This window comes from Sinocyclocheilus anshuiensis, unplaced genomic scaffold, assembly GCF_001515605.1.
Source record: "Sinocyclocheilus anshuiensis isolate Anshui unplaced genomic scaffold, SAMN03320099.WGS_v1.1 scaffold1073, whole genome shotgun sequence".
NCBI lineage: Eukaryota > Metazoa > Chordata > Actinopteri > Cypriniformes > Cyprinidae > Sinocyclocheilus > Sinocyclocheilus anshuiensis.
Window position 1 is genome coordinate 27,527 of NW_015555774.1, and position 9,371 is coordinate 36,897.

The window sequence follows — 9,371 nt, forward strand, 5'->3', positions numbered from 1 at the left end:
CCAAACCAAACTTTATGCTAAGTATCTATCATTTTGACGATAGTGGTCCTGACAGAAATACATTCATCAATCATCGCTCCCAAAATGAAATTCCAAAATGACATTTCCCTTACATTCAACTTCCAAAAGTGCATTCATCTTTGCCATGTTACATTCATTTAGCGTGATGGATATTTACCCAGTACCGCAGCTCCCTAAACGCAGAGTACGCAGTTTGCGTAGGGCACCATCTCCCAGGGGGGCACCAACCCAGTTGCAGCTACATTGCAGCAAAAAAAAAAACATAAACCTTCTGTTCTATATTAATAATAAAATTAACACATGCATAAATACAAATATAAACATGAACACACACAGACACACACACACACACATATATATATATATATATATATATATATATATCATTATAAAAAATGCATTTTACGGTGAACATAATTGATGGACAACTACCCGTGAAAAGACATCAGCAATCCGGCGCTGAGAAAAGAAAAAAATGAAGCCCCAACAACGCATAATATAATATTCTTTCTGAGATCCCATGTTCCCTTACAAAAATTAGCCATGGTTTTACTACGAATAAACCAAAAAAAACAAAAATAATGGTTCTTGTTAACCACAAATTAACCATGGTTCCCTATCGATACTTCACTCGTACTGCATCTGCTTAAGACGCTTTGGGGGAAAACTCCTTTTTCTCCGAATACTGAAGCCTTTTTTTAATCACGCAGTTTAACTGCACAGCCATTGGTTCGTGCAGTGTATTAAAAACAAACCAATGCACAGCCCGCCTGAGCCTGCCAAATTGGGCGGGGCATCTGGCTATATAAACGTGCACTCTGCCATCGGATCCTCAGATTTCTTCTGCTTCAGCGACGACTGCAAGATCTTCGCACTACGAGACTAGAAGCCTTCGCCGTGAACAAGCCTCGCAGCGGATCAAGACCCCTCTCTGCTCGGCTGACTTCGCCACTCTTCAGCTGCCTTCGGGGCCTTCGGGGCCTTCTGGTCCCCTGCCGCTATCCGGCGACTATAAAGAGCAAATTTCTAAGAGCAATTTCCGGTGTTGTTTAAAATGCCACACTGTTACTGTCGCTCCCCTGCACGCCGCTGATGGTCACGGTCAGTGCATTTCATGCTTGGGCACTGCCCATGCTGAAGATGCACTCAAAGAGACGGAATGTCCCCATTTTGAGGATATGAGTCTCTCCTCTCTGTGCTCGCGGATAGCTTTCTTTTCAGAAAGCGACTCCGCCCCTCACGCCCTCCTGCTTTCTTCCTCCCAGGAGCCTGTAAGGAAAAAGCATCGGGGCAGAGGATCTCAGTGCTCGGTGATGAGTGAGCCCATGCCGGCTGAGCCCCCGCATGCCTCACTCTCTCCACATAGAGAGGTTTCCCCCGTCCTCTTCTCTTACCTGGACCAGCATCCCTCTGCGGCTGCAAGCGATCTGGTTTCGTTCGGTGGGAGTGAGTGTGACGCCATGGACGACAGTGTGTCTCTGGCTGCCTCCGATGCGGAGGAGCTGTCGGGCTCGTCCTTCGACCCCGCCCCCCTGCCGTCTGCAGAGCCCAGCACTGCCAGCACAGGCATGGACGCCGAACTCTTCCGCGTCCTGTCTAAGGCTGTCCAAGAGCTGGGTTTGGATTGGTCTCCACCGGAAGTGCCCACCCGCAGCCGCCTGGATGAATGGTTCTTGCCGGGGCGCAGTCAAGCCCCTTGTCAACGAGCCTCTCCATTCTTCCCTGAGGTCCATGAAGAGATCACCAGATCTTGGCGCACCCCCTAGTCGGCCCGCCTGCGTGGCTCCTCTTCGTCCGCCCTCTCTACGGTCGACGGCGCCGAAGAAAAAGGGTACGACAAACTCCCTCCCACTCAAACTCACTCCCCTGGATGAGTCAGTGGCCACGCATCTCTGCCCGCCCACGGCCATCGGTTGGAAGGCAAAGGCCTCCCACCCATCCACGCCGTGCAGGACTACTTCAGCGCTCGCTAGAAGAGCCTACTCGTCTGCTGGACAAGCGGCCTTGGCGCTTCATTCCATGGCGGTCCTCCAGGTCCTTCAGGCCCTTCAGGCCAAACTTCTCCAGAAAATGGACGAGTCTGAACCGGACCCCGTGGCTTTCAAAGAGCTACGCAGCGCGACCGAACTGGCTTTACGCGCCACTAAGATGACGGCTCAGGCGATCGGCAGATCCATGGCCAGCCTTGTGGTGCTTGAGCGCCACCTATGGTTGACCCTCACGGAGATCAAGGATGTGGATAAGGTCCCCTTCCTCAACTCCCCAGTTTCCCCTACTGGCCTGTTTGGACCTGCAGTTGAGGGTTTCACCGAACGCTTTACCGCTGCACAGAAGTCATCCCAGGCAATGCGACACTTCCTGCCAAAGTGCTCCAGTTCGACAGCTGCTTCCAGTCGCGAAAATAATGTGCCGACTCAGCATTCCGCGAAGTCCGCTCCGCCAGCTGCTCTCATGGCTCCTAAGCCCGAGCCTCGTCAACGCTCCCGCTCGGCCAGACGTTACCCGTTTCCTAAACGTCAGGGCCCCCAACCCAAGATAGCGTTGAACCCTGCGCCTCAGGCATCATCCTGATCTGCGGGACAGGAAGAGGAAGGGGCCAAGTCTCGCTGCAGCCAGACCACCCCCCAAACAGCCTCTGTTGTGCCTCCAAGCACCCCGTTCAGCGCCACCTATGGTTGACCCTCAAAGACCTTCCTCGACTCTCCGGTCTCCCCCGCTGGCCTGTTTGGACCTGCGGTCGAAGGGTTCGCAGAGCGCTTCACTGCTGCACAGAAGTCGTCCCAGGCAATGCAACACTTCTTGCCAAAATGCTCCAGCTCTGCGGCTGCCGCCAGTCGCCCCAAGATGGCACCCACTCAGCAGCCCGTGAAGTCCGTCTCGTCAGCTGCACCGCTGGTTAAACCTGAGCCCCGGCATCGCTCCCGCTCGGCTAGACGCTACCCATTCCCTAAGCGCCAAGGACCCCAGCCCAAGGTAGTGTTGGACCCGGCGCCTCAGGCGTCAACCTGATCCGTGGAACAGGAAGAGGAGGGGGCAAAGTCTCACCATTGCCGGACCACCCCCCAAGCAGCATCGTTTGTGCCTCCAAGCACCCCGTTCACTTCTGGGTGCCGATGACAATGTGTTTGTGATTAAATACTGTTGTGAACCCCCGGGTTCAATTAGCGCCCACACAACTTACCGCTGTTACAGCGAGAAAAATAAACACAAACATTTTCAAAAAGAGAGCAAACTTCCTCTTCCGCATTTCACGTGTTGAGTCCCCGCATGGCGGCCCGTCGCTCGAACCAACCCAGCCCCTTGCCACGCGGGCCGAGGCCTTCCGGGGCCATCCCTGGGGTGTCAAGGTGGGTTCTGGGGATAATAGAATGAGGTTATTCACTGCAGTTCGCTCGAAGACCCCTGCGATTCTGCGGCGTGGTCTCCACCTCGGTTCAGAGCGAGGATGCACACGTCCTACGCACCGAGGTGATGAATATGCTGGCCAAAGGAGCCATAGAAATGGTTCACCCTAGCTCAGAGCGAGTCAGGCTTCTACAGCCGCTATTTCCTCGTCCCCAAAAAGGATGGCGGCCTAAGGCCCATCCTCGATCTCAGACACCTGAACTGCACCCTCATGAGACAGCCATTCAGGATGATTACATTGAAGCAGATCCTCTCGCAAGTGTGCCCAGGGGACTGGTTCTTTTCGCTGGATATGAAAGATACCTACTTTCACATCCAGATAGCCCCGCACCACAGGCGATTCTTGAGATTCGCCTTAGAGGGAGTGGCATATCAGTACACGATCCTTCCCTTTGGACTGTCGCTAGCTCCCCACACTTTTACGAAGTAAAAAAGAAGCTCTTTCCCCGCTGAGGCAGTTGGGAATCCGCATCCTGAATTATCTCGACGACTGGCTCATCCTGGCCCAGTCAGAGAACGAGCTACTATCCCACAGATCCCTACTCCTCGGCCAGTTACAGTGCCTGGGACTCAGGGTCAACTTTGCCAAAACCGCGCTGTCCCCCAGCCAACGGATATCGTTCCTGGGAACAGTTCTCGACTCAGCCCAGATGAGGGCGGTAGTCGCGCCAGAACGTGCACTGGCTATTCGCCAGCTCGCGGCCTCATTCAAAATTGGAGCCCTTCGCCCTCTCAAGGCGTTTCAGAAGATGTTGGGCCTTATGGCCTCTGCGTCTCCAGTACTTCAGCTGGGCCTGCTTCGCATTTACTTTTCGAAGGACAAGGATGCGTTGGCCCACGAGTGGCCCAACCTCCTCCTTTACGCTTTTCCCCAAATCGCCCTGATCCCGCAGGTAATCAAGCGAATCAAGGAGCGGAAACACATGTTTCTGTTGGTGGCCCCACTCTGGAGGACCCAGCACTGGGTCGCAGAGCTGTCTCAGCTGCTTCTAGCAGCCCCGTGGCCTATCCCCCTGAAACGAGATCTCCTCTCTAAGGGGAACAGGATGATATGGCACCCCCGGCCCGAGCTGTGGGCTCTGCACCTCTGGCCTCTCGATGGGAGCTTGCGGACCTCCCAGAGAGTGTGCAAAACAATATCTCAGGCTAGAGCATCTTCTACAAGATGGCTCTATGCCCTTAAATGGTCGGTCTTCTCCGCCTGGTGTATAGCAGCCTCACACGCTCCTATAGCTGGCCAGGTGGTGGGCATGAACAACCTAGTTGTTCGCTTTTTGAAGGGGTCTAGGAGGCACAATTTGCCCCGCCCTGTCACCGTCCCTACATGGGACCTGCCTACAGTGTTGAGGGCTCTGAAGAGCCCTCCTTTCAAGCCGCTACAGTCTATTGACCTTCGTCCCCTGACACTAATGACCGCTCTGCTACTGGCGTTAGCATCGGTGAAGCGTATGGGTGATCTGCAGGCTCTCTTGGTGAGCCCTACCTGCCTCGAATTCGGGCCCAACGACTCCAAGGTTGTCCTGAAGCCGAGGCATGGTTATGTACCTAAAGTGCTCTCGACTCCGTTCAGAGCACAGCTGATAGCTCTTTCGGTGCTTCCTCCTTCGGAGCAGGACCAAGAGCTAAATCTACTCTGCCCCGTCAGGGCATTGAGAGTATACATTGAGCGTTCCGCCCCGTTCAGGCAGTCGGATCAGCTTTTTGTATGCTTCGGTGACCGCACCAGAGTCCCCGGTCACAAAGCAGAGACTTTCCAAATGGATAATTGACGGTATCAAGCTAGCGTACTCTTCTTTGGGCCTTCAATACCCCATGGGAGTAGGAGCCCACTCAACAAGAGGCATTGCCTCTTCCTGGGCTTGGTCTAGCGGATTTTCCATTGCAGAAATTTGTGCAGCGGCCGGCTGGGCCTCGCAGTCCACATTTACCAGGTTTTATAATCTGGATGTCCCGGCCTTACAGGCTCGGGTCCTTTCTGCTTAGATGGATTTACTCTAGCAAAACCAGTGCTAATCAGGCGTTTGCCTTCTCTTTACGATCTTGGCCCCCACTGGGTTCCGAGGCTGTTCGATTTTTGCTTGGAACGATTACTTAGGGCCAAACTCATTTTGGTCGGCCCTGCGCTATCGCTTCTTGCGGGGCTTCCCTGCAATTACTTGGTCCCTCTGGGCCCTTTGTGCTCAAGGCAAGTTCAAGTATGGGTCGTTCCTCTAACATAGCATGGCGGGATTGTACTGGTTCCCCAAAGCGTCTTAAGCAGACGCAGTACGAGTGAAGTATCGATAGGGAACGTACTCGGTTACTAACGTAACCTCTGTTCCTGAGATACGGGAACGAGTACTGCATTGCTGGCCGTGCAATGTAGCTGCATGACTCGGTCGTCGCTTCAGTCGAAGTAACCTGAGGATCCTATGGCAGAGTGCACGCTTATATAGCCAGATGCCCCGTCCAATTTGGCAGGCTCTTAAGCAGATGCAGTACTCGTTCCCGTATCTCAGGGAACTGAGGTTACGTTTGTAACAGAGTACGTTTTGCTACTTCAAAGTTTACAAAGAAGTATTAGGATTTTTTTTTTTTGTGGTTATAAAAACAGACCTAAGCCAACAACAGCCTTTAAAATTACTTAAAATGTATTATATAAAAACAATGAGGCAATAACGACACGTCAATTTTAAAATAATGAAACAATGTTAAAATACATAATGTAATACAAAATAATCAATTTATGTACATTACAAATGCCGGCAGTCGGATCAGCTTTTTGTATGCTTCGGTGACCGCACCAGAGTCCCCGGTCACAAAGCAGAGACTTTCCAAATGGATAATTGACGGTATCAAGCTAGCGTACTCTTCTTTGGGCCTTCAATACCCCATGGGAGTAGGAGCCCACTCAACAAGAGGCATTGCCTCTTCCTGGGCTTGGTCTAGCGGATTTTCCATTGCAGAAATTTGTGCAGCGGCCGGCTGGGCCTCGCAGTCCACATTTACCAGGTTTTATAATCTGGATGTCCCGGCCTTACAGGCTCGGGTCCTTTCTGCTTAGATGGATTTACTCTAGCAAAACCAGTGCTAATCAGGCGTTTGCCTTCTCTTTACGATCTTGGCCCCCACTGGGTTCCGAGGCTGTTCGATTTTTGCTTGGAACGATTACTTAGGGCCAAACTCATTTTGGTCGGCCCTGCGCTATCGCTTCTTGCGGGGCTTCCCTGCAATTACTTGGTCCCTCTGGGCCCTTTGTGCTCAAGGCAAGTTCAAGTATGGGTCGTTCCTCTAACATAGCATGGCGGGATTGTACTGGTTCCCCAAAGCGTCTTAAGCAGACGCAGTACGAGTGAAGTATCGATAGGGAACGTACTCGGTTACTAACGTAACCTCTGTTCCTGAGATACGGGAACGAGTACTGCATTGCTGGCCGTGCAATGTAGCTGCATGACTCGGTCGTCGCTTCAGTCGAAGTAACCTGAGGATCCTATGGCAGAGTGCACGCTTATATAGCCAGATGCCCCGTCCAATTTGGCAGGCTCTTAAGCAGATGCAGTACTCGTTCCCGTATCTCAGGGAACTGAGGTTACGTTTGTAACAGAGTACGTTTTGCTACTTCAAAGTTTACAAAGAAGTATTAGGATTTTTTTTTTTTGTGGTTATAAAAACAGACCTAAGCCAACAACAGCCTTTAAAATTACTTAAAATGTATTATATAAAAACAATGAGGCAATAACGACACGTCAATTTTAAAATAATGAAACAATGTTAAAATACATAATGTAATACAAAATAATCAATTTATGTACATTACAAATGCCTGCAAAGGGAGTCAAAGGCCTGGAAATTGCTGCTGTTACACTTACAGGACGATCAAATCCTTGTTTAATATTGACCAAACATTTAGGCTAATTCAAATATTCACTTAATCTTTAATTTTTGGCCACCTTTTTGCAATAGAAATACTACAGCATCTATAATTACTTCAACAAAAACATGTGGACATCACAACCCTTACAAAAATTAACCATGGTTTTATTGTAGTAAAACGACTTAATTTTCTTTTGCGTGATTTCTGAATGCTTGAGATTATAAAATCAATCAGACAACTGTATTAATAAAATCATAGCCATAGGTAACTGTCTAGAACTACAATTGTAATTTGTAAATAATATAATTTAATTACAATTAATTCATTTACTAAAAGAAAATTAACCATGGTTTTATTGTAGTAAAACGACTTAATTTTCTTTTGCGTGATTTCTGAATGCTTGAGATTATAAAATCAATCAGACAACTGTATTAATAAAATCATAGCCATAGGTAACTGTCTAGAACTACAATTGTAATTTGTAAATAATATAATTTAATTACAATTAATTCATTTACTTTTATATTTTATTAAAGTTCTATTTGATCCCTATAGTAGGTGTTTTTTTTTTTTACTTCCATAATATTTGATGGAGGGGGCACAACAATACAATTCTGCTTAGGGCACCCATTTGGCCAGCAGCGGCCCTGGATTTACCGGTACTATTAATCACAGAATCGGCTTTACTGACGAGATGTGCATGACAATCACATGCGATTTATAGTACAGCCCTTGTTTGTTGATCACAAAGTACAAAGTAGATGAGGAAAACTAGGATGCCGGGTGTATTCAAAGCGCCGCCATTACTGTCTAGAGTGCGTGGAATGGTGCGCTGTGATTGGTTGAGCGGATATATCGCATTCGGCAGAGAAGGGGGACTGGCGTTTGTCTCGGTTTGGGAAAAAAAGGGAGAAAACATGACAGAATAACTCGGCCGGTATCGCATTTTGTGTAAAATTAAAAATTTACTTTTCAATACCGACCAGATATAATACTGATTTTGGCGCAAACTCAACTTTTTAAAAAATGGCGTTTATGGCGTTTTGGAACCAAACTCTTCAAATTTTCTTATTAGAAATAAAACTGCCTAATTTTTTAACTGTGCAGAGCTGTAGCTAAATAGTTAGGCCTACTACGCTGCTGAAATTTAATGCTGGTCATTATGGTGGTACTTAAAGAGAGACAAATATTTTCTGAAGTGGTACTTGGTATAAAAAGTTTGAGAACCACTGGTTTAAAGGAATGGTATAAAATGAAATCCTGCTTTTTAAGAACTTTTCAGTAAACCATTTCTTCCTCCTTGTAGAGTCATCAAGGATCCAGCTTATTATTGGCAAATTGGTAAGGAATGGGTTGTTTGCACATGACGTCACTGATGACGCGCGAAATGCAGCTGGAGGGCAGGAAGTAGGAGGGTAGCTCTTTTTGCGGACAGACGAATTAGCCAAGACAGTTAACTTCAAGCAGAATTATCAGACATTGTACTACAATGATGCTGCACGGATGCTACAGGAGTATCAAATTAAAGTATCACTTGTATCAAATTGTCAGAGAGCACCGATTTGTTTCAATAAAGACACAAAATACCTTCATACTGATTTAGATTTTTTTTTTTAAAGGATTGCAGTAGTGTTCATTCAAGTGGAAATAAATATTACACAGTTCTAGTTTAAGACTCATTTACACACTTAGCAAAATAATTTTTAATGTTTGATTGTGAAACATGAACATTTTGTTCTTTTCTTAGTCTTGACCTCCAATGAGAAGAATGACAGTATAACTTCAATATCATATTCCATATTTTAATTTCAGACATTTCAGAGAAATTCAGAGATCAGCTACCATCCAGATGATCAAGATTTCAGAGATCAGCTACCGTTCAGACTATCCAGTGATCTGGATTCTTCTGATGGACAGAAATGGTTCTGGGAAAAGCTCATTTGGAAACACTATACTGGGAGAAGGTTTAAAGAGCATGAATCTGAAGTGTGTGAGGGTAAAACACAGATCAGAGAGAAGCAGGTGCATGTGATTAATTCTCCAGCTCTACTAGATCCAGATGTAAAAAAAAAAAAAAAAAAAAAAGAGGGAG